General features: G+C 40.2%; 1 long non-coding RNA gene across 2 annotated transcripts; it reads left to right on the forward strand.

Moving 5' to 3' along the window:
- Positions 1-4,903: 4,903 nt before the first annotated feature.
- On the forward strand, positions 4,904-19,875 carry LOC120099315 (uncharacterized). Of its 2 annotated transcripts, XR_005498383.2 has the most exons (6): positions 4,904-5,279; positions 10,875-10,941; positions 11,480-11,514; positions 16,442-16,540; positions 18,995-19,082; positions 19,199-19,869. It is a non-coding gene; the product is annotated as an uncharacterized LOC120099315 (long non-coding RNA). The 2 variants fall into 2 exon arrangements; XR_005498384.2 differs by lacking the exon at positions 16,442-16,540 and having other exon boundaries at positions 19,199-19,875.
- The last annotated feature ends 5,185 nt before the right edge of the window (positions 19,876-25,060 follow it).

Genomic DNA, 25,060 nt, shown 5'->3' on the forward strand with positions numbered 1-25,060 from the left:
TTACGATCAGAACTCCATTTGGTAAATATACTCCTTATTTATAGAGCCCCATCCTATGATAGTCTTCAATGCAGTCAGTTCAGAGAAATGAAAGATCATACTACAGTCCAGTTCAAACAGAAAGATAGAGCAGACTTTCATTAGACCCAGAGGTGGTGGTCCAAAAATTGCTTTCAGATTGTTGTACTTCCTGAAGTTGGTTGTGTCTCCAACATTTTCTGGCCTTCAGAAGGAATCCTGGTCCTGGCCACCATCCAAAAAGTTATGGATTCCTGCACTGGAGACCGAGGCCTCGTGACCAGTTGTTTATGTCAGTTCCTTTTATGGTGTGGTCCTTCAACCCCAATGACAGGGTTCAATTCCAAACACTTGAGGAATACATGGTTATCCTAAACTTTCATCGTTTTAACCATGTGAAAGCCACCTATCTTGCAGGCAGACGATGAAGATTAGGAATGTCCACCATATACCCTTTCTCCTGAGTGTGACCACCCCAACCGAACACAGAGCCCCAAGCACCAATGTTTGTTTTATGTTCTGCCCTCCCACACAAGAGTTTGCTCATGTCAAAGATGCTATTGCCTCTTTTGTCCACTGTAGGTTGATGCCATTATTCAGGTGAAGGCAGGTACAGGATAGAACTAGGCATGTCATTGGACAAGAAGGAAGGATGGGCAGGAGAAAATCTTTAGAGGAGGAGGAGACTGGAGGAGAGAATAGCCGAGAGAACATGGAGGCAGAGGTTAAGATTCTTCCCTGCACATATTGCAGGTTGTTATGACTAATTTTAAGGGATGGGTGTGTAAATGATTTTGGGTAACTAGATGAGCAAACTATGTCCTATCTAGGTGGGCAATTATATCTTATCAATTGGATCAGAGATTATGGTGTTGTACATTCTTACATGTGGTGATTTAATTGAGTTCAAGAGAATGTGTGGTAGTTGGACACACTGGGCCTCCACGGAATTAGGTATGGATGTCTGGTATGGTGGCAACCTGTCTTGGGATGTAGATGGTGGGTACAGAGATTTTTGCCAGATTCAGAGAGTAGCCTACGGCAGTGTGATATTGGATGGAGCTTAGCAATTGAGACACTCTTTATCTGAGATGAAATTATCCAATACAGGCCACGTGGCCAAATGTTCTGGCACTGTTGTGGGGTATAAGAAACCACATTTTTCATTTTACCACAATTGGAGGAGATCTGTCACCTCGAGTGACTTAAGGTCCAGGTACTTTGTTGGGTTCCAGTACCTACCAATCCAGTGCTATTGTGTCCTTTGTGTCAAACTTCAAGGCCAGGCAGTCTCCAGAAGGATGAGATTCTCAGTCATTCACCACTACTGATAACTGCCCCATGCTACGTCTCGCCAGCAAAAACACGCGTGCGACACAAAGGACCCTTCTGCAGAAAAAGCTTTTAATGCATCTTGAGAGTGAGAGCATAAGCTTACAATACGGAGACCTCGAGTGAGGGAAAAACCATCCCTTATATAGGAAACTATCCTCGCCTAGGACGTGTCACTCTCTGGCTGGTCGCTGCCAAACATGCCAGATGACGTACCACAGCATACGTGTCCCCCAGAGTGAGGAATTTACCAGGCGCTTGCGTATTGCCCTTTTACTAGGTGCATCCTGCCGGATATCGGCGCCCTCATACAATGGAGAATGTGAGGGCGACCCTCCACAGATAACCCTCACTAGTGACATCATTCACAACCATACTCAGAGCAGCCAAAAGTTCTGATCAACCTTCTGATCACCATGATGCATAGACACAAGCCTATTTGGGACAACTGTCAACAACTCCTGGCTGCCCCCAAGCCCCCTCATTTTTAAGGTCCATAAAGAGTGTATGATCTTCCAGGCAGCAACTCCTTGGTTGGTCTTTAAAGTCACACACACACACACACACACACACACACACACACACACACACACACACTAATGAAATGATCTGGAGTGATTTGCTGATACCTTCAAATGTAGCCGCAACACACCAGAGGGTCTCCAGGCCTTTATAAGAATAAGAAAAGTCATCCTGGAGGAGTTCAGGATGAGGATTGTAGAGTCACAAATCTGGTAAAAAATCAAAAGTCACCCACGAATCCCTGAACAAACTCCATGGTCAGCTTGGTGACAGTTAAAGACAGGACACCCCTTTTTGTTGGGGTTCAGCCTCAACACAGGATTAGAGTTCTCAACTGGAAGCAGGGATATCTGGAAGGCATATAGTCAGCACGTACAGACAACCTTTCTTGTTCAAAAGTAACAGACAATCTTTCAGGTTTAAAGCCTCTCTCTCTCTCTCTCTCTCTCTCTCTCTCTCTCTCTCTCTCTCTCTCTGCTCAAATCTGCATGCACTGTTGCTCCCACATAGGGCTAAAGGATGTACTCTCTCATTCGTTCACTTTCTCACACTCAGACACTCATTGTTTGCGTACTTCTTCTCACACACATCCCCCTTACATACTGTCCTCACATTCTCTCCACAGCACACACCTCATCATTACATCAAGGAACATCTATTTTCACAGAATTCACCAGAGCAGAAGGAGAAGAAGTAGGAAAATCAGATAGAGTAGAATAGTTATATACACCAAGGAAAACCGAAAAGCAGACACACTCAAATGAAATCTACACAACCATTGACTAGGGCTAAGATTAGGAGAAACTGGAACAATTGTTTCTTACAAAGAGCTGCCATGAGTTACTGAGATGTCTCCGTCTTGGCCTATGGCAGGCATTCCCTTAGTTCTAATGGCTGGTCCCCTGGAGGGATGTGTCTCCTGCTTCTAAAGGTCCCAGATGCAATCCTTTTTTTTTCTTTTCCTCTTTTTTACCACTGGATACTGAGATGTCTCCATTCCGGCCTGCTGTGGGCAGTCCCATTCATGGTATGCTGTCCCCTCCACCTAATGACCCAGAGACCCATATGCATTAGTCAATAGTCAACACGGATTTTGCCCCACAATTGATAACAGATGTTTAACGAAAGCTCCAAAGGCTAAAGGGGTTCACAGAAGTGACTACTGAACAGCTCAGCAACATCAGCATCAAAGTCATTGCTCACTGGGAAGGGGCTTTAAATGAAGAAAAGGAAAATTACTTAGAGAAGAAAGCAAACAATGAGGATGGTCACAATGAGGACTGCAGAAAATTCAGACACCCTGCAACCCAAAAGAAAGGAAGATCACCAGAAGTTTTAACAGAGGTACCAATATTCTTACTCATGGAAGAAGGACACTAGTAGAATGAATACCTCAAGAAAAGGGTACCAGGGTCCAAAGATAAACACGCAAAAGGAAAAAAGGTCCCTGCAGTAGTAGCCACAGTGAAACAAAAGATCCAACAGGTCTCTGAGAGAAACACGTGAGGGATAGACTCAGACTGAACAGTAAGAGGCTCAATTCAGATCAGCCCTCAGGAGCCTGTGGTCAAAATAGGTGTTGAGGCCCACACAGTGGACCTCATCTTGAACACAGAAGCTGTCATAACCATGGTAACTTATCCCACAGGGAAGTTCATTAAAGACACTATGGCCTTTGTTGTATCCATCAATACCATTTAGAAATATTGATTTTGCAAGCCATGTACCTGCTTTACAGATGGCTACGGAGTCAGGCACCTAATTTTATATGTGTCAGTAGTCCCTGCCCCCTACTTGGAAGAGACTTATTGTGAAATCTGGGAAAACCTGTGATCATCTTGAATCCCAATGGCACCTGTGGATCTGTCTGGTGGATGAATGGTGTGTTCACTTTGAAATCATGGTTTGAAGTACCAATATACTTGCTCCCTCTTTTTTTTTTTTTTTTGGTTCTTTTTTTTCGGAGCTGGGGACCGAACCCAGGGCCTTGCGCTTCCTAGGTAAGCGCTCTACCACTGAGCTAAATCCCCAGCCCCTACTTGCTCCCTCTTTAAGAGATCATAGAGCAGTTTCCTTGTGTATGGAAACCTGAGGAGAAACCAGAATAACAAGGAACCACACAGCCCAAGGACTGGACCATACTGCAATATATAGATCTTCTACTGTCTGCTCCTATCATAGGGAAATAGAGGTAACTGCAGATTTAAAAGTGTCTTCTTTGGACAAGAATGTAGTTTCTATGCAAATCAAACCAGAGATAAAAATAAAACGGTTATATAACTGTTAGAAAATGTAGATTGCTAGTTAATTGTTAGAATAAACGAGGGCCAAAGAGAAAACCGAAAGACTTGCCTGGGTGAGACCTGAACCTCCTGAAGGCCTTGGTCTTCCTAGTGGGACCTGTATTAATCTCCTGACTTTACTGTTTGGTCCATGCCTTCTAAATCTTACATCACTAGAAACAGTAAAGAAGCTGTTTGATTTATGTGTGTGTATTGGCCTGCACATGTATTTAGGCACAAAATATCTGTGTCTGGAGTCCTGAGAGTTTAATAGGGTGCATTTAAGTACAGAAAAGGCTGATGGGGACAGTGGCTGATCAGTTAAAGCACCTTTCGCTGTGGCAGAGGACCCGGCTCAAAACACCTATATCATGGCTCACAATTTGTGCATTACTACAGTTTCAGAGAATCAGTGCTCTCTTCCAGCCTCTGTAGACCCCAGAGAGGCAAAAATGAGACAGAGGGGGTGCAGGACCTAGTATACTATAGTCATCATCCTCAGTACTAGGAAGGTGTAGACAGGACAGTACCATAGGTTGTAGGGGGTCTGGATGCTCACTTCTGATCGCAGAGGGCAGCACAGACTCCTGTGTTGTGTACATGTACGTGAAGAAGATGTCCACCCCTTTAAATTTATACATAAATAAAAGTGAAAATGCATTCAAGAGTTTCTTCAGTTGAAATAAAGTAGTGGTGTTCGTAGTGTTTCATATGTTACAGATTTGATTCAAGTTTTTCACGTCTGTAAAGGATTATAAACCGAGAAAATAGAAAACATTAGTCCTAAAGTCGGTAGCTCACTCCCACTGCCTGAAAATTCCCTCAAGACTCTGAACAGGTTTGCCCTTCAATGAGCCGGTGCCAGGTATTCCATGTACACCCTTCAGTGAGCTGGTGACTGGTGCTCATGTACGCATGCGCAGGATATATTCAGCCAATCAGCACGGTCGCTGTGTAAGACCAGCTTTTCTCCTACTCCAATCACAAGTGATCCTCAGAGACCTCAGGCCTGTGCTTCCTGGGAGTGTTTTTTTGTTTTTTTTTTTTTTGTTTGTTTGTTTTTTCAGTTGAGGAGCTGAGTGCGGGAGGGTGCAGCTGTGACGGTGTTCACCCCTCAGTTGGCCGGTAAGTGAGGACCAGCTCTGTTCAGGGGTGTTGGACAGTTGATCTAGGCGTGATGTGGGAGGGGGGGGCATCTCAAGGGTAGACGGCCACTATGTGAGGAAAATTCTCAGAATTGGCCATTCCTATGGCCGCTGAGGGTAAAATGGAGGTGGAGGACCATACAGTGGCAGAGGATTGAACAGGCCAGGGCCTTAGAGGATTTGGGAACCCTTGGAGAACACAATCTTGGGGTATGGGGAGGGGATCAGAGAGCCGGCGGCTGGACTTGGAGTTGGGGGATCAGGGATCCCTGAGTGAGGAGCCATTGTGTCCTTAGTGCTTGTCCTGTGTGGTGTCTGTTAGAATCCGTTAGAAACAACCTGGGGATTCCTCCCTTCTCCTTATCTTCTCTGGTGTATTCCTTTCGTATGGACTGTATGGACGTTGGAGACAGGGGAGTGGCAAAGCAAGAGTGAATAAAAAAAAATAAAGAGGAGACATTGCAGGAGATTAAAAAATAATCTGGGATGGATTCCAAACACCGATCCTCTGGTCTCAGTTGCCCACATATTGGGATTAATGATTTGCAGAACCACGTACTGCTTCTTCTGTCAGTTTTAGTTTTGTAGGATGGGATCTACCTTTGTTGCTCAGGCTGGCCTGGATTGGGCTGGCCTTGAACTTATGATCTTAAGACGTTTGAAATCCTCATTTCCCATACCCCAAGGTTCTGAAATATGAGGCCGTTCAGTGTGGGTGGTGGTGGGTGTTTGTTGTAGACAGAGCATTGGGTCTTTTTGACATGAATGTCCAATTACAGTGTTTGATATCTTTCTGGATAGCACTGTGATTTTCAGTTAATTCTGAGATACGGACCTACAGAATTGCTGATTTTTTTTTTTTGCTCATCTTTTTTTTTGGGGGGGGGGTTGGAGTTTAGGTGCGGTATGGGAGGACTCACATAGTATAGGCTGGCCTGATTTTGCATGTTTTAAATTGAGAAATGACAGATTATTTACTTTGGTTCAAAAGAAGTATTTTTTTTAAAGATTTACATTAAAGAAGTTTAAAATCAATGTTGGGAGGGAGAGGGACCATGTTAAGTGGGATACATGGAGAAGATGGTAAGGGGAATTGCATATATACATCACCATCACTGAATGTGTGTAAAAAAATCTGTGGTAAAGAGAAATTCTTAAAAAATAAATCTTAAGGGGCTGGAGAGGTGGCTCAGTGGTTAAGAGCACTGACTGCTCTTCCAGAGGTCCTGAGTTCAATTTCCAGCAGACATATGGTGGATCACATCCATTTGTAATGGGATCTGATGGCCTCTTGTGGTGGGTCTGAAGACAGCTACGGTGTACATATATATAAGAAGTAAATCTATTTTTAAGAAAATAACTGAAGAGGCAGAGGAGGCGACAAGCAATCCCTTTAAAAATAAATAATTCTTTTTTAAAATTTCTTTTCAATTTTATTTTTTTAGCAATCAAATACTAGTATATATTATGACTTCCGGTTTAGTGTTTTTATGGGATTCCTGAATGTGTGAATGGGTGTATCCCTGACTTCTCTTCAGTTCTTCTGTTTCTCTTGTTCAAGACTAATGTGATAGGTCTTTTTTTTTCTTCATTAACTTGAGTATTTCTTATTTACATTTTGATTGTTATTCCCTTTCCCGGTTTCCAGCCCAACATCCCCCTAAAGCCTCCCCTTCCCCTTCTATATTGGTGTTCCCCCTCCCCATCCTCCCCCCATTACTGCCCTCCCCTCAACAATCACATTCACTGGGGGTTCAGTCTTGGCAGGACCAAGGGCTTCCCTTCCACTGGTGCTCTTAACTAGGCTATTCATTGCTACCTATGAGGTTGGAGCCCAGGGTCAGTCCATGTACAGTCTTTGGGTAGTAGCATAGTCCCTGGAAGCTCTGGTTGGTTGGCATTATTGTTCATATGGGGTCTCAAGCCCCTTCAAGCTCTTCCAGTTCTTTCTCTGATTCCTTCAACGGGGGTCCCGTTCTCAGTTCAGTGGTTTGCTACTGGCATTCGCCTCTCTATTTGCTGTATTCTGGCTGTGTCTCTCAGGAGAGATCTAAATCCGGCTCCTGTCGGTCTTCACTTCTTTGCTTCATCCCTCTTGTCTAATGGGGTGGCTGTATATGTGTGGGCCACATGTGGGGCAGGCTCTGAATGGGTGTTCCTTCTGCCTCTGTTTTAATCTTTTGTCCCCGCCAGCGGAGACCTAGTTATTCAGTCCCGAACAGGCTTTCTACCTGTGGGCCAAATGAGGGTGAAGAGAAGAAGGAGACCAAACAAGATTCTATTGTCAAGGTCTCGTTTATTGGGATGAACATTACAGCTTTTAAGTCTTTCAGGTAGGGGGAGTGACCTTTGTGAAACATGAAGGAGGGGGAGATGAGGGTATAGGCAGTGATAGCTGGAGGCAAAGAGGTCAGGCGGTAGATGATGAGGTAGGTCAGGCAGTGGAGACACCGGGTGTAGACTGAGGAGATAACTGATGTTTGCTTAGGCTGAAGCATCCTGTGAATGTTATCTTCCTTTGCCATAAATTCATGGGAGAGGCTCTTAGAGGACTATATGTGGCCAAGAGTCACATGGCCACTTTGAGCTATAGTCACAAAACGGCCAGGCCCAAATCCAATATGGCTCACTACAATCTTTGTCTCCCTATTCCCTGCCAAGAGTATTCTTGTTCCCCTTTTAAAGAAGGAGTGAAGCATTCGCAGTTTGATCATCTGTCTTGAGTTTCATGTGTTCTGTGCATCTAGGGTAATTCAAGCATTTGGGCTAATAGCCACTTATCAATGAGTGCATACCATGTGTGCTTTTCTGTGATTGCGTTACCTCACTCAGGACGATATTTTCCAGTTCCAACCATTTGCCTAGGAATTTCATAAAGTCATTGTTTTGATAGCTGAGTAATATTCCATTGTGTAGATGTACCATATTTTCTGTATCCATTCCTCTGTTGAAGGGCATCTGGGTCCTTTCCAGCTTCTGGCTATTAAAAATAAGGCTGCTATAAACATAGTGGAGCAGGTGTCTTTGTTATATGTTGGGGCATCTTTTGGGTATATGCCCAAGAGAGGTATAGTTGTGTCCTCAGGTAGTTCAATTTCCAATTTTCTGGGGAACCTCCAGACTGATTTCCAGAATGGTTGTACCAGTTTGCACTCCCACCAACAATGGAAGAGTGTTCCTCTTTTTCCACATCCTCGCCAGCATTTGCTGTCACCTGAGTTTTTTATCTTAGCCATTCTCACTTGTGTGAGGTGAAATCTCAGGGTTGTTTTGGTTTGCATTTCACTTATGACTAAAGATTTTGAAAATTTCTTTAGGTGTTTCTCAGCCATTCGGCATTCCTCAGCTGTGAATTCTTTGTTTAGCTCTGAACCCCATTTTTAATAGGGTTATTTGTCTCCCTGTGGTCCAACTTCTTGAGTTCTTTGTATATTTTGGATATAATCCCTCTATCTGTTGTAGGATTGGTAAAGATCTTTTCCCAATCTGTTGGTTGCCATTTTGTCCTAACATCAGTGTCCTTTTCCTTACAGAAGCTTTGCAGTTTTATGAGATCCCATTTGTCGATTGTTGGTCTTAGAGCATAAGCCATTGGTGTTTTGTTCAGGAAATTTTCTCCAATGCCCATGTGTTTGAGATGCTTCCTTAATTTTTCTTCTATTAGTTTGAGTGTATCTGGTTTGATGTGGAGGTCCTTGATCCACTTGGACTTAAGCTTTGTACAGGGTGATAAGCATGGATCGATCTGTATTCTTCTACATGTTGACCTCCAGTTGAACCAGCACCATTTGCTGAAAATGCTATCTTTTTTCCATTGGATGGTTTTGGCTCCTTTGTAAAAAATCAAGTGCCCATAGGTGTGTGGGTTCATTTCTGGGTCTTCAATTCTGTTCCATTGATCTATCTGTCTATCTCTGTACCAATACCATGCAGTTTTTTATCACTATTGCTCTGTAATACTGCTTGAGTTTAGCGATAGTGATTCCCCTTGAAGTCCTTTTATTGTTGAGGATAGTTTTAGCTATCCCAGGTTTTTTGTTATTCCAGATGAATTTGCAAATTGTTCTGTCTACCTCTTTGAAGAATTGGATTGGTATTTTGATGGGGATTGCATTGAATCTGTAGATTGCTTTTGGTAAAATGGCCATTTTTATTATATTAATCCTGCCAATCCATGAGCATGGGAGACCTTTCCATCTTCTGAGGTCTTTTTCAATTTCTTTCTTCAGAGGCTTGAAGTTCTTATTGTACAGATCTTTTACTTGCTTGATTAAAGTCACACCAAGATACTTTATATTATTTGGGACTATTATGAAGGGTGTCGTTTCCCTCATTTCTTTCTCAGCTTATTTCTCTTTTGTGTAGAGGAAGCCTACTGATTTATTTGAGTTAATTTTATACCAGCCACTTTGCTGAAGTTGTTTATCAGCTTTAGTAGTTCTCTGGTGGAACTTTTGGGATCACTTGAATATACTATCATATCATCTGCAAATAGTGATATTTTGACTTCTTCTTTTCCAATCTGTATCCCCTTGATCTCCTTTTTTTTTGTCTGATTGCTCTGGCTAGAACTTCAAGAACTATATTGAATAAGTAGGGAGAGAGTGGGCAGCCTTGTCTAGTCCCTGATTTTAGTGGGATTGCTTCAAGTTTCTCTCCATTTAGTTTAAGGTTAGCAACTGGTTTGCTGTATATGGCTTTTACTATGTTTAGGTATGGGCCTTGAATTCCTATTCTTTCCAGGACTTTTATCATGAAGGGGTGTTGAATTTTGTCAAGTGCTTTCTCAGCAACTAATGAAATGATCAAGTGGTTTTGTTCTTTCAGTTTGTTTATATAATGGATCACGTTGATGGTTTTCTGTATATTAAACCATCCCTGCATGCCTGGGATGAAGCCTACTTGATCATGGTGGATGATTGTTTTAATGTGCTCTTGGATTCGGTCTGCCAGAATTTTATTGAGTATTTTTGCGTCGATATTCATAAGGGAAATTGGTCTGAAGTTCTCTTTCTTTGTTGTGTCTTTGTGTGGTTTAGGTATAAGAGTAATTGTGGCTTCATAGAAGGTATTCGGTAGTGATCCATCTGTTTCAATTTTGTGGAATAGTTTGGATAATATTGGTATGAGGTCTTCTATGAAGGTTTGATAGAATTCTGCACTAAACCCGTCTGGACCTGGGCTCTTTTTGGTTGGGAGACCTCTAATGACTGATTCTATTTCCTTAGGAGTTATGGGGTTGTTTAACTGGTTTATCTGTTTCTCATTTAACTTCGGTACCTGGTATCTGTCTAGGAAATTGTTCATTTCCTGCAGATTTTCAAGTTTTGTTGAATATAGGCTTTTGCAGTAGGATCTGATGATTTTTTGAATTTCCTCTGATTCTGTAGTTATGTCTCCCTTTTCATTTCTGATTTTGTTAATTTGGACACACTCTCTGTGTCCTCTCATTATTCTGCTCTAGAAACTGACCTGGGCTATTCTTCCAGGGAAATGCAAATCTATAGGAATTTTATTAACTATTACTAATATAACATAATTTCAACTATGTTTCCATTTCTCCTTGTTAATACAGAAAAGAGAGCAGCATGTGACAAGGATGAGAATAAGTCAACTCCTATAGAAGCAGACGAAGATATGGGGTAATATTTTCCTATAATTTTTGGGAGTTCAATATAGTACATCAAATGTAGTGTCTGATCCTTGTACTGGAGAGGTAGATGCAGGAAGATCAGGAATTCAAAGTCATCCTCAGCTATGTATCCAGTTCAAGCCCAGCGTGTTTTCCTTGAGACCTTGGGATCACAGACACAATGAGACTGGGACAATATGATCACTTGCATGAGATCGTCACATGTACACACCCAAAGGACAGGGGAGAACCATAAAAATGAGAGGGGGACCAGCTGGGCAGAAGAAAAGGTCTCAGTGAGATTTGAGTTTATGAAGAAAGCAGTGTGGGGTATACATGTGTGAATTGTTAAATGTAAATAATACAAGTTCACCTTGCTTGTCCAACATGTGATTTATATAACTGTGACCTTTATTGCAAACTAAACATTATACCTTTATTATAAACAATTACAAGGACTTTCTTTTTAAAGTTCTGTGTGTGCTGGTCAAATGCACTACCGGTTATCTGTATTTCCAGCTTTAATTTTTTGTTGTCCTTCTTCACAGGGATGAAATACACAGCATGTTGCATAGATTTGGAGGTATGATTTTTGGAGATATTTATATCTTTAGAAACGTGTTTAAAACCATATATCAATTTTTGTAAAAGTAATGTCAATCTTTATTCTATGTTAACTTACAATTAGTCCCTTCTTAGGACAGAATTTTACAGAAATTTTGTGATTCTAAAACAATTTTTCACAGGTGAACGTTTCCATCCTTTAAATAAAAGTGAAAAGATTGTTTTTGGACCCTGGAGACAACTACAACTTTAGAAACAAAACAAATGGGACAGTGTTGCATTTCGTTCTATTCACAAACTAAGGGATAGTACACAGATGTGTCTCTGTGCCTTTCTGTGCCTCAGCTTTCATTCCCAACATTTATTATGTGAGGCTCTTGAGGAATCTTTTTCTGCTTGGTTCCCAGCATTCCCATGGTGACTCACAACCATCTATAATTCTAGATCATCCATGACCTTCTATTTCTTGAGCTCTGACCTTCTCTTCTTATCTCTGTGGACAGAAGTTTAAATACTATGTTTATCAATTGAGTGAACTCATTCTAATCGTTTCTTTTGTTTTGTCTTTGTTATTTTGTATATTGCTTGCTTGGCTTTGAGGCGGGGTCTTACTGTCAATTGTGAGTTCAAACTGCTCTGGAAGTTGTTATGATGCCAAGTCTAGGCCTAGTCTACAGATCTCCTCTGTCAGCATCCTGGTTGCTAGAATTACAGGCAGGAGCCACCACAACCAGTTTGGAATTCTTTTGTAGGAATTATTGATATCATGAACTTTTCCCAGAGACATTTTTTTCTATTTGTGATGACAAAGAATTTGTTTTCTACACTCTTTCATGAATTTGTGGTTATGGATTCTGAAAGTATAAAATTGTATTTAATAGTCCAGATTTGTTCTAGTTACTGAATGGTCCCTATTTATGGTAGAATGCATGTTTAATAAAAATTATTTAATATATTGTATTTTCATGCACTGCTCTATTATACCATGTTCCCTATGAAAAATTCAATGAAATTACTTTCAACTCTTTCTTAATTATATCCATGCTGCTTACATGGTCTACTTTTTCGTGTGTGTGTGTGTGTGTGTGTGTGTGTGTGTGTGTGTGTGTGTGTGTGTTTTGCAGGTGTGCACATGTATGGGCAATTATGTTGGAGCACATGTCAGTCAGAGTTTGAAATTAGAATGTATTTGTCAGTTGTATGTGGGGGGTGGCATGTATGGTTTGCATGTATATGTGGTACATGTGCTTACCTGGTACCCTCAAAGGCCTGAAGATGGCATTATATCACCTTTTGCTGTGGTTATGAGGCACCATGTGGTTGCTGGAAACTGAACCCAGGTTCCCTGCACAAGCTGCCAATGTTCTTAAAAACTGAGCGAACTCTCTAGAGCCTACAAATTATTATTTTTGAGACAGTATTTTTCTGTATCTTGAGCTATCATTTCAGTGAGACGGAATGGCCAAGAGTCCCAGGGATCTGCCTATCTCTACCCGTAAGTGCTGTGTTTCAGGACACGAAGCATCACACCTGGCTTTTATGTGTGTGGTACAAATTCAAACCCAGGTTCTCCTGCTTTGCACAACAAGCAATTTAACAACTAAGGCATCTCCCAGACCAAAGCCCCTATTTTCATATATATATATATATATATATATATATATATATATATATATATATATATACATATATATTTGATGATTGAGCCTACTTTATACACTTATCTTACTGTTAGATTTAAAGATGACTGGGATTGTTTTTAAAAGAATTTCCATGTATTTTATAGCTCAAGTTCTAAGACTGGTCTTTGAAGATCATTTCTCTAGTTAAAGCTTGACTGCCAACCACAGTACAGAAGTGTACTATATCATTTCACCTGGACAATATTTTTTGAATAGCAGTATTTCCCTTTTAGCAAAGTGTTTGGGAATAACTTAACGTATAACCTCAACCCTCTTGTTTTATTTCCTGGGTTGTTTAGTATAATGTCTCGATTTTAGAAATATCTTCAACTAGGAAAATCAGATCTGAGATGAAGATGGATATTTCTTCTGCAAAATACATAGGTCAAAAATATTTCAGATTTCCGAGATTTGTGTATTTTATTTGCATTGACCTCACTGGTTGGGCATCCGTAGTCTGCAAATGCAAAGTTCTAAGTACTCTAAAATATGAAACTTTGTGTGTTGTTTGGGTTTTCAAGACAGGGTTTCTCTGTTCAGCCCTGGCTGCGCTGGAACTCACTCTGTAGACTAGGATGGACTGAAACTCCCAGAGATCCACTAACTTCTGCTTTCCAAGTGCTGGGATAAAATAAAGGTGTGCACCACCACCACCTATCAAACATATGATACTTTTTGTGTAGCATGTTGATGCTATATCTCAATTTAGTATTTGAGTATCATCAATATTTTTAATAAACCATATTGGTCTATGCTTGAAAGTTTAGGAATAATAGAATACTTTTAATATTACCCTTTATTTTCAATACAGAGAATGTGAACAATTCTCTTCTTGAGAAAAGAAGAAGAGTCCAAATGTACTCTCAAATGATTTCCAAGGAGAGTAGCTATAAAATGAAACAAGTTTGGAAAACCAAACAAAAGCAATTTTAAATTTGGTGGTAATTTTAGGGCCATGTTTATATCATTTCTCAGTGTATATTGGTGCAAATGACTTTGGAAATATTATTACCTGTGTATTGGAATCTCCAGTGAAAATGTTTCCCTTGATTCTGTAAGCAAGTAGTGTTATAAATCCAGGCTGTCATAGAACTGACATGTGTTTCTTGGAAGTCAGTGAAGATTATATTTTCTTCCTTATTATTTTTAAAGTAATTCATGTTTACTCTGGAAATATATTAATTGAGGAAGTGGTAGGTGCCATGTACACTATTAAATGTCTTTTAGTTAACTGTATGGACAATGTAGAGGAGAGTTAATTGCATATCTTAAGTCATTTGTAAAATTGAGCTAACTCAACTAGACTTTGTATTAAAAGTTAGCTGTGCCAGAGGGCTTAGTGAAATATTCTGACTCAGAAAAAACAACTTACTTCCTTATTAGACCCAGCAGAAAAAATAAAAAATTGGTGGAAATGAAATTGACTTTCATAAAAAAAATGTGTGTGTGTGTACGTGTGTGTGTGCACGTGTGTGCACGTGTGTGTGCGTGGGGGGCCTGTGTGCGTGCGTGTGTGTGTGTGCGCGCGCGCACGCGTGTGTGTGTTTGAGTGTATGTGTGTGTGTGCGTTTGTGCATGTGTCCATATGTGTGCGAGTGTGTGTGTGTGCGTGTGTATGTGTGTGTGTAGGTTTATGTGTGTGTATGTGTGTTTGCATGTGTGCATGTGTTTGTGTGTGTATGTGTGTGTGTGTGCCTGTGTGTGTGGGCATGTATCTGAGATTTAGCTCAGTAGTAGAGTGGTTGCCTATCAAGTACAAAGTGAAAGATTGGGTCCTCAGCCTTGGAAAAAGTATAATAATACCTTTAAAAATCCCAATTTTGGGGTTGCAGATTTAGCTCAGTGGTAGAGCACTTGCCTAGCAAGCGCAAGGCCCAGGGTTCGGTCCCCAGCTCCAAAAAAATAGAAAAAAAATCCCAATTTTATTTCTTGGGGTCCCATCAGAATATTTGAAGTGTTATGACTAACTTCTTTTTCAGAGTATAAATATGGCAGTTCAATTTTGTTTTGATATTTCATAGTGATATAAGATATAAGCATGTATTCTTATCTTTTTTACAGGCTAAAGCTTAACAATATGTATTACCAGCAATTTATGGATCTGTTTAAACAATGGGATTTGGATAAGCAGAGATTTGAAAAACAGCAAGAAAACCTAGTTGTTGGTATCACACTTAGCTTTCTAAATAATCTCTTATAACAAAAACTCCAGTAGAATCAGGATGCTCACGTTATAATAGGTCTGTGGAAGTAAACCAAGCTATACTTCAGTTGTTGACTTTGTTCTTACCCCTCAGAACCACACCCGTTTTGTTCTGGAGGCCCGAAATGAGAGCCCAGGGTTTCATCCAAGCTAGGAAATATCTCTTAACCCTACGCTATAGCCTCAGACAGTTCTTGCTTTTGAGACAGGGTTCATTAACTTTGCCAGGCTGACCTATACCTCAGGCATTGCCTTGTCCCTGTGATCCTCATGCCTCACCGTGCCAGAAGCTGTTATGGCAGCCTGGTGTCAACTAGCCTGGCTGGAGAGTCAAATCAAAAATAGAGAGTAGAGGATATAAAAGCTGAATTGTTGGGACATCGATGGGCATGTGACAAGAACTTGGTAAAGAGCAGGTATGCTGGACCCTGAGAAATGAGAGCAGAGTCAGATAAAGGGTGGTAAGGAGAGACTCTATGTTTCCTTTGTATTGTTTCTGTATACTTAGTGAAATACGACCATCAGCAGGTGAAAATGTTACCTAGGTACACTAGCTGGATTTCAGTTTTCCAGCCAAGGTACTTAGCCACGTCCAAGTGAGTATAAAAACCAATTTTATGTAGACATTGAGGTATCAAAGAATAAGCTATTACTTGAATATAGATCTTTTCCACTTGTTTTTACTGGGATGTGCATGCTGTTAATGTCTGATGTTTGGGGGGCCGAGGAAGAATAGGGACAAGTTCCAGCCAGCATGTGCAACATAGGCTGACTCTGTCTTAAATGTTTACTAATTCCTATTTAGTGACTAGTGGATCATTATACTGCATATTAACGATTTTTAAATTATTTAAACTTAAATATCTGTCAAAGTAAAATGTTAAAAGTATTCCTTTTAAAATGCTTCCTTTTGACTTTGCTATAGAATTATTATTTTTCTTTAAGGATCGAGCCTAGCTTAGAGAATTACTGTTTCCCTGTATATAATTTATGAATCCTTAAAGAACAGCTAAAATCCTTTACCAAACTCTTGTTACTTGAGCTTTCTTTTATATCTGCAGAGTATCTTCAAACAACAACAAATGGTACTAATACAGCAGAAAATTAAACAGAACCAGAGAATGACACTAATCATGCAGATGGTTATACAGTACACACAGGTACTTACCCACGAGGGAGCATAACACCTCAGAAAAGAAGCCTGCAATGTTTTTTGCAAGCTGGTGAAACTGTATTAATCTAAAATCTTAACTGCTTGTCTGTTTGAATTGTTTGAGGAAAATATTGCATGTAGCTTTAGGGTTCTGTTTTACGATGATTATTCAAGGTAGGAAACTAGGAAATTACCTAGAAATGTACTTTTCCTGCATCTTATTGATAGCTGATCAACACTTAAGTCAAGCCACGAAAGACTGGACAGTTGAGGATGTTTTTAGAGGGAGAGTCAAGCATAAATGTGGGTCTACATATTAAATAGTTTAATAAGGAATTTAAAGGGTTTTCAATTTAAAATACCTTTTCTGAAAACAAAAGTTATTTGTCAGTGTTTGCAGGCAGAGGCCTTGTCAGGCTGCTCTAATGTTCCCTGGGATCAGGATTTTAATTGGTATCAGAGTTTGATAAAACACCAGTCAACCTTTCTTCTAAACATTCTTATGAAATGTTCCATTTCCCATTAAGAACATTGGTGTGATGTTTAATTCTTCCTTGTCTTTTAGGTTCTCAAATCAATCTACAGCACATTTGTTTCTTCATGCAGTGGCTCAGTATAGCACTAAATTTATCTCACTAAGGCTCTTAACCTGAGTCCATTTTTCTCCTGTTAACCATCATCATCTTTGAACTGTGAACACGTGTTAACTGATCTCGTGCTGTCAGTCCAACCTTCCTATGTCTGCCATGCTGTCTTTCTCTAACATCTCTGTTTCCAGCAAATTCATCAGTAATTTCTCATTTTGTATCCTTAGACTTTAGAGATTCCCTGTGACTGAGTCTTTCTTAAAGTTTCATTTACTACATGTACCCATTATCTCCACTCATCTATTGATTTCTTATTGATATGCAAACTACACCCAAGTCATTTACCAATGTGTGCTTTGTATTACAGAGAGAAGCATTTCTGTCTACATTTTAGTTTATTAACATTGTTGTTTGTGATTTTCCGTACTGGAGAGGAAAGAAGCATATGTCTTCGATGATGGTGATGGTGATGATGTCATTGTTGTTGTTGTTGATGATGATGATGGTGATGGTGATGTTGTTGGTAGTGGGAGTGATGATGATGATGGTGATGATATTATTGATGTTGGTGGTCATGGTGATGATGACGTTTTTTGTTGTTGATGATGTTTTTGTTGTTGTTGTTGATGATGATGTTGTTGTTGTTGATGATGATGGTGTTGATGGTGATGATGTTATTGTTGATGGTGATGGTGGTGATAATGATGTTGTTGATGTTGATAATGATGATAGTGATGATGATTTTGCTGTTGTTGATTATGTTGATGGAGTTAATGTTGTTGTTGATGATGATGGTGATGATGATGTTGTTCTTGTTGATGATGATGATGGTTATGATGATCATGTTGTTTGTGATGATCATGGTGGTGATGATGATGATGTTGTTGATGGTGATGATGATGGTGGTGATGGTGATGTTGTCGTTTATGGTGATGATGATAGTGATGATGATGAGAAAGAAGATGTTTCTTCACAGCACTAAGTGTAGTACTATTTGGGATAGTAGGAAGTGGGTCTGTTTTTTATTAATGCATGTTAATGGTCTAAAATTTATTTCTTCTAACCATATGGGGTGGTACAGGTATATAATGCTAGTATTATAGAACCTTAAATAAGCTACTATAGTATAACCCTGCCTTTTAAAAATACTGCATATGTGTGAGTTTTTTAAATGTAAAATCTCAGGAATTGCTAAAATGTGAGATTTTTTTGAGACAGGCCTCACTGTATAAACTTAGAAGGCCTTGAGCTCACAATCCATCCTTGAACTCAAGAGATTCGTGTGCCTTGGCCTTCCAAGTGCTATGAATTAAATTATGCACCACTACATATAGTTTAGCAATGTAATTTTAATTTATGTAAGTTAAACAGATCTTACAGTACAGATTATTTTTCCTTTATTAAATTCATGTTACATAACCATTCTGCCAAGATGATTAAAACTTTCTAGAAATTTTTTAAGTTATCTTGCTGATGGGGTATGGTAGTTTTTATTCACATATTTAATTTGGCTCTTCTTTGAGCCAGAGTTTCACTGGATTCCTCAGGCTTATCTCTAGATCTGTATCCTGACCTTCCAGAGTACCAAGAAATCATGGGAAACTCTGCACATTCTTGTTCCATTTAGATTTCAACATTTCATTGATCCTTTGTTTTGGGTAAATATGCTAATTTTGTCCCTTTAACCACATTGTACAGGTGTCTGCTGTATTTCAATTTATTATTTTTAATCCTTGTATTATTTATAATGTTTTTGAAAATTGGAATACATAATGAGAATTATTTGAATACTAATATATTCTCACTTATGAAAATGAATTTTGCAATTTAGAAACTAGGAGGAATTATAACTGATCCAATCTTTCGTGTTTTAGATTTTGAAGAACGTGCAGGATAAAAGTGCTTCATGCCTTGAATTGAAAAGGGAAATTGCTGAGTATCAAAAGAAAAAATGATAAAACTGTAAGTTATATTTTGAACTAAAACAACATAATTGAGCAGAAACATTAAAGTGTTTTATTTCGTAAAATATGCACAACAGTAACAATTCACCATGTTTCTTTTCTCCTATGAGACAGCAGCAGCTCGAGATTGCAAACATTCGAAAGTCTCTTCTATCCATACTATTCTGAGGAGTCCTTGAAGAACAAACACTTCAACTTGTTTGCTGCAATAGAATTCTAATGTTCTCTAAAAACAGTTCCTTACATCAAATTTAAGTTTAAATGAAATCTAAGCAGGCCTATGACAAGCAGCTCTTTTGCTGTATCAAGATTTTAACTCCTGGGTTTTTAATTAGTGACATTTCTCTCTCCAACAGTGTGAATTCTCATGTATGATTGAACATTAGTTTGTTTGTTCATTTATTTAAGCATCAGAAAACCCCTAATCAATGATGAAAGAGACAAAGAACAATTATAGAAGGTTATGTTGGCATTTGCCTTGCTTTGCTTGGCTTTATTTTTGAGACATGAGCTCGCCATGTGACCCAGGCTGGTCTCCCATTTCTGGGCGTAACCTCAGCCTGCAAAGTACCCATGGTTTTTAATTTTTAATTTGACAAAATTGATATTGCCTGGATCTCACAATTGAGCACATTTGCTACCTTGTTTTTATGAAAAAGCAACAGCAAAAAGATTGCAAATTCTCAAGAGCATTTACAAATCTGTATTAATGAACTGAACTGTTCAAATGAAATCTAAAATGTCATGTGACTTGCAGCCATTCCTCTGTAGCAATGCTTATTGTAATGTGAACTGTTTCTCTATGGTTGTAAATATTATATCACAAATAAAGATTATTTAAATTTCAGTTTCGGCTTCAGAATATTTTTACCATTCTTAAAAGATACAAAATATTGTTATGGATGTTAAATTGAGCATTCTTTATGTTTTGTGGATTTCTGTCTTTTCTTGTTTTGGAGACAGAGTCAAATGGTGTTTCCCATATCAGATCGACCTCCAGGCCTCAACTGAGCTTCACATTTCAGCCCTCCAAATAACTAGTTCTACAGCTGTGTGCACAACACAACACAACACGACGAGTTGTTCTTGAAGGAAAGTCTTCATGAACCCCATTTTGCAAGTATACCCTCCTTTGTGTTCTTAGAAAACTACTAAGCCAATTCTATGTGGGAAATAGTCTATGATGTATAAAATGTACCCAAATCGTGTTTAACAATAACTGAAGTTGTCATGTGTGCCTTCATGGCACCATAGTCCTTGACATCATGATTATGAACCTGACCGAGCTTCTGCAAGGCCCAGTGGATGCTTTTCTTTGTTACAGATGCCATGGTCATGGTTTCTCTTCAGAACAGTAGCACAGTCACTAAGACAGTAGAGGATGTCTATATTGTGAGGAAATGGACACTTCAGGAACTAAAGTTTAACTCTCTCAAACCCAAGTATGAAAAATCTGTGTTTATCTATCCCAATTATACATTTCAATACTGAGGAAGTAACCATGGGATGAGTTCAGGAAACCCCTGGACATACTATGAGTCATATTACATTGAAATTCCATTAATTACTTCTTTCATTAAGCACATACTTTAACTAGAGGCCACAGTATTTCTTGCCGTCTCCCTGGAATCATTCTCAATTGAAAATCAGCATCCAGTAGACCCAAGAAGTCTTTCCTTCCCTCACAGTAGAGTTACCCTGGTAAAAGGCCATTGGTTCCTCTACAGAATCCCTCCAGAAAGGCAAACTGTAAAACTCTTAGATATTGTATTAAGGTTCTTCCTTAGGGGAACCTGGCTGTCCCCACTTTAAGTTTCTATCTTACATTAGTCAGAATGGCTAAGATCAGACACAGAAGTGACTGACAGCTCATGCTGGCAAGGATGTGACGCAGTGGGAACAATTATTCATTTCTGGTGAGACAGCAATTTTGTATGGCCACTATCAAAATCAATATGGTGCTTCCTCAGAATATCGGGAATCTGCCTACCTCAAGACCCAGCTATGCCACAGTTTGGCATACTCCCAAAGGATGCTTCATCCTAACACAAGAAAACATGCTCACCTATGTTCATTGTGGCTTTATACATAACAGAATCAGGAAACAGCCTAGATGTCCCCCAACTAAAGAATGGATAAGGAAGATAGGGTACATTTACACAATGGAGTATTATTTAGCTGTTTAAATATGACATCATGAAATTGGGAGGTAAATGGATCCAACTAGAAAAAAATCATCCTGAGTGAGTTAACCCAGACCAACAAAGACAAAATGGTATATATTCCCCTATAAATGGATATTAACTATTAAGTAAATGATAGTCTTCAGATCCAGAGATCTTAGATAAAGAGGAGAGTAGCAGTGTAGGCGAGCATCTTCCTGGGAAGGGAAAATTGAATAGATTTTGGGTGTACTGGGAGGTGGTGGGGACAGGAGCATGAGGGATTGGCTTGTAGGGAAGGCATAGAGGGAGAGTGTGCAAGGAGAGTCAGGTGGAAATGGGGGAAAGTTGGGGAGTGTAGAAACCTAGCACAGTGGATATTGTGGTAATCAATGACAGGGACCAGGGACCGTACTCTGGGAGGATATGGAGCCTGAACTGACCATCTGTTGTACTTAGGCAAGGCTTCCAGTGATGGGCTAGGATTGCATTCAGTTGAAATTTAGGTCAAGGGGATCTTTTTGAGATCCTCAAATGGCCCAAGCTAATGCTAGGACAGAGGACCACTTTCCAAAAATGCTCAGTGGTGACCCCATTACAGAGGACAACATCTACACAGGTCATGAACATAGGGAAGACAAGCTGGTGTCTGTACAGACCCTTCACTTCTATGTTCTAGTCTCTTTGGTTCAGGGAGGTACTCGTCAGGCTACTGAAAGAGAAACTCAGACACCAAGTTGGCAGCAAAACCTTCAATCTACAATCTGCCTGCAAGGAGGCAATGGTTGCCATTGAATTTATGGTAGTGGTCAACTGCTTTAACTTGAGACCCCTTCTACAATTGGGAGCTCATGCCCTACACTATCGTGATTGCCAGGAATAGAAGACTGGATAGCAGAGAGACCTTGGGTAGAACAAAACAAGAGAGTCAGGCAGTAAGTAAATAAATAAATAAATAAATGAATCAATGAATCAATCAATCAATAAATAAATAAATAAATAAAATTATCTTGGTGATATTTTGCTATACACGTAGATTGAGGTCCTGCACAGTCAGAATCCTCAGACTGACCTCTTATAGCAGCAAATGGGAGAGGATGCAGAGATAACAGTGAAACATGTGGAGAGAGAATTATTTACAGATCTGCATAGGATTCCTCCTCTCAGAACTCAGGGAAGCCCATGGAAGTGGCAAAGGAAAGATAACAAGAATATAAGAGTCAAAGGCGATTGGGGACAGGAAGAGAACACAGCCCACTGAATCAACTGAGCAGGGCACATATGGACTCACAGGGATGAAAGCAATGAGCACAGGGCTTGTGTGCGTCTGCATCAGGTCCTCAGCATTTATGTGATGGTTGAGAGCTTGACATTTCTGTAGGAGGCCTAACAACGGGAGCAGGTTTGTCTCTGTCTCCCTTGCCTGCTTTTGGCATTCTTGTCCTCCTATTTTTTTCCCCGCCTTGTTCAACCATCATGTGAGGGCTTTCATCTTGTCTTCTTGTGTCTTCTGTTGTTCTTCTTTGTGGTTCTCTTTCAGAGGCCTGGTCCTTTGTGAAAGAAGACAGAAGTGAAGTGGGTCTTGGCGAGAGGAATCCCTAGATCTGGATTAGTTTCTACTTTGGAGTCTAGAAGAACTGGGAAGTGTTCTTCAGCTGATATTTCAGCTGAATTGGTAGGCAGGTGCAAGGGAAATTTTAGTTTCTTGAGGAGTAAGGTGATGAAGGTGTCTAATTTTCTCTGCCTAGACAGAGATCTGGACAAGCTGAGACTTCCAAGCTATCCTTTCAGGTGTGAGCTGATAGTCCTCAATCATGCCTGTGGCTCCCTGTCTTGGTCTATTGAGTTCAGTGCTGGATCTTAAGGATGCTTTCTTTTCCAGTTTGCTGGCACTAGAGAATCCATCTTTGCCTTTGAATGACTGATCCAATGTCCATTGAATCTAGTCAGCTAAACTGGACAGGACTCTCCTAAAGGTTCAAAATTTCCCCTACACATTTTGTAAAAGAGTTAACAAAAACCCTTAACACCTAGATTCAACTCAGCTCCACTACAGGGATGATCTATTCGCAGCAATCAACACAACCACCTGTGTGAAAGGCACAAAGGCCTTGCTCTAACTGCTCTAGACATAGGGATATAACATCTGCCTGAAAAAGGCTCAGGCTTTGCCAAACACAGGTCTCCTAACTCAGGCCACAATATGAGGGAGGGAAGCTGACAAGCTCACCCTGGGCCAGTACCTGACTTTACGGGTTCTCCATGTTTTGGAAACACTTCTAAGAGGGTCAAATGGGCACTGGGTGTCAAATGCCCACATAGAGTCTGGAGTCTGGTGCTTGATTAGCTCTCTCTCTCTCTCTCTCTCTCTCTCTCTCTCTCTCTCTCTCTCTCTCTCTCTCTCTCGTTTCATGGTGAACAGAATCTCAACTCTGTATATTGATACCTGATGTTATCAGGACCCTGAGGTCCCCTCCAAGACTGCAGGCTTATATCTTGAAAAACCTCCTGTAATGCTTTAACCTCCCTTTTAGTTCACCACGCACCAGACATAGTGGATAGCAAAGTTTAATAAGGCAAAATGGGGTGTGGAACAGTTCTTTGGGGGCGAATCCAATCTGTGTTCTCAGGATACTACCAGTTCAGTTCAGTTTAGTTGACATGAATCGGCAGCAGTAGGTCGAACCACTCGCAAACACCATTCACAAACCAGCAAAACATCTGAGTCTGTGGAAGTAGCAAGAGGCCACCTGAATTTACACGACAAGGAATTCTTTGGGGCACTTCTCTCTACAAAGTCATGACAAACAATAATCAGCAAAGAGTGGCAAGGTGAACCAATACCACGAAGTATCACACTATCTGTTTGATTCTATGTATTCACTTTCAAACTTCTTATGTGCTCTCAAGTATCTGCTCTAGCAAAATATCACGTGCCCTTTCTCCAGGCAGCCTCTAGGAACATACCATGTGTCTGTTCTCAGAAAAACATTCTCCAACATGTCTGCTTTAGTTAAAACATCCTTTCATAAGACGGTTTCCAGAAAAACATCCCAAGATACAACTTTTTCAAAGAGACCAGAATATTCCACATTACATAACTGGGAGGCCTCTCTGGAAACTTTTCAGGGCAGTTGTCCAGATCTCCAGGACACACTCCTGCCTCAGGCAGAGGCTGGTCCCTTTACTGACGGAAGCAGCCTAGTTATCAATGGAGCCAGGAGAACTAAAGCAACACTAACTAACTACCCAATAGGCTACACACGGGCACAAGCCTTATCACAGGATGCATCAGACTAAAAGGCAGACATGACTGCTATGACTTAGAGCCTAAACTGCGGGAAATGAACATTTCATACACATAGATGGTATGCTTTTGATACCCTTCATGTCCATGCTATGATTTATAAGGACTGCGGGTTAGTAACTGCTATCAGGAAAACTGGAAACTGACAGAAAAAATCCTAGTTATCCTTGAAAAACTCTGGCTCCCTAAATAGGTGGCTGTTATCCATGACAAAGGGCATCAGACTGTAACATATCTGAAGTCCAAGGAAGATTAGAGAGCTCGACAGGCAGCAGAGATGCTTAAGGAGCCCCTTTCTGTCTTTCCAATTAGTTTTCCTAACCCAGAGACCCTTTCCCAACACATCTGCTCCCTGGAAGTTAAAAGTAAAGATTGCTTCTAGGATGCAAAGCAGGATCTGTTTTGTCAGACTCAAGAATTATTCTCCCTGAGGTTCTTGGATGCCTCTTGATGTATCAACTGCACCAGACTACCCATTTTGCCATCACCAGACTGGCTGAGTTAGTT

Source organism: Rattus norvegicus, chromosome X, assembly GCF_036323735.1.
Source record: "Rattus norvegicus strain BN/NHsdMcwi chromosome X, GRCr8, whole genome shotgun sequence".
NCBI lineage: Eukaryota > Metazoa > Chordata > Mammalia > Rodentia > Muridae > Rattus > Rattus norvegicus.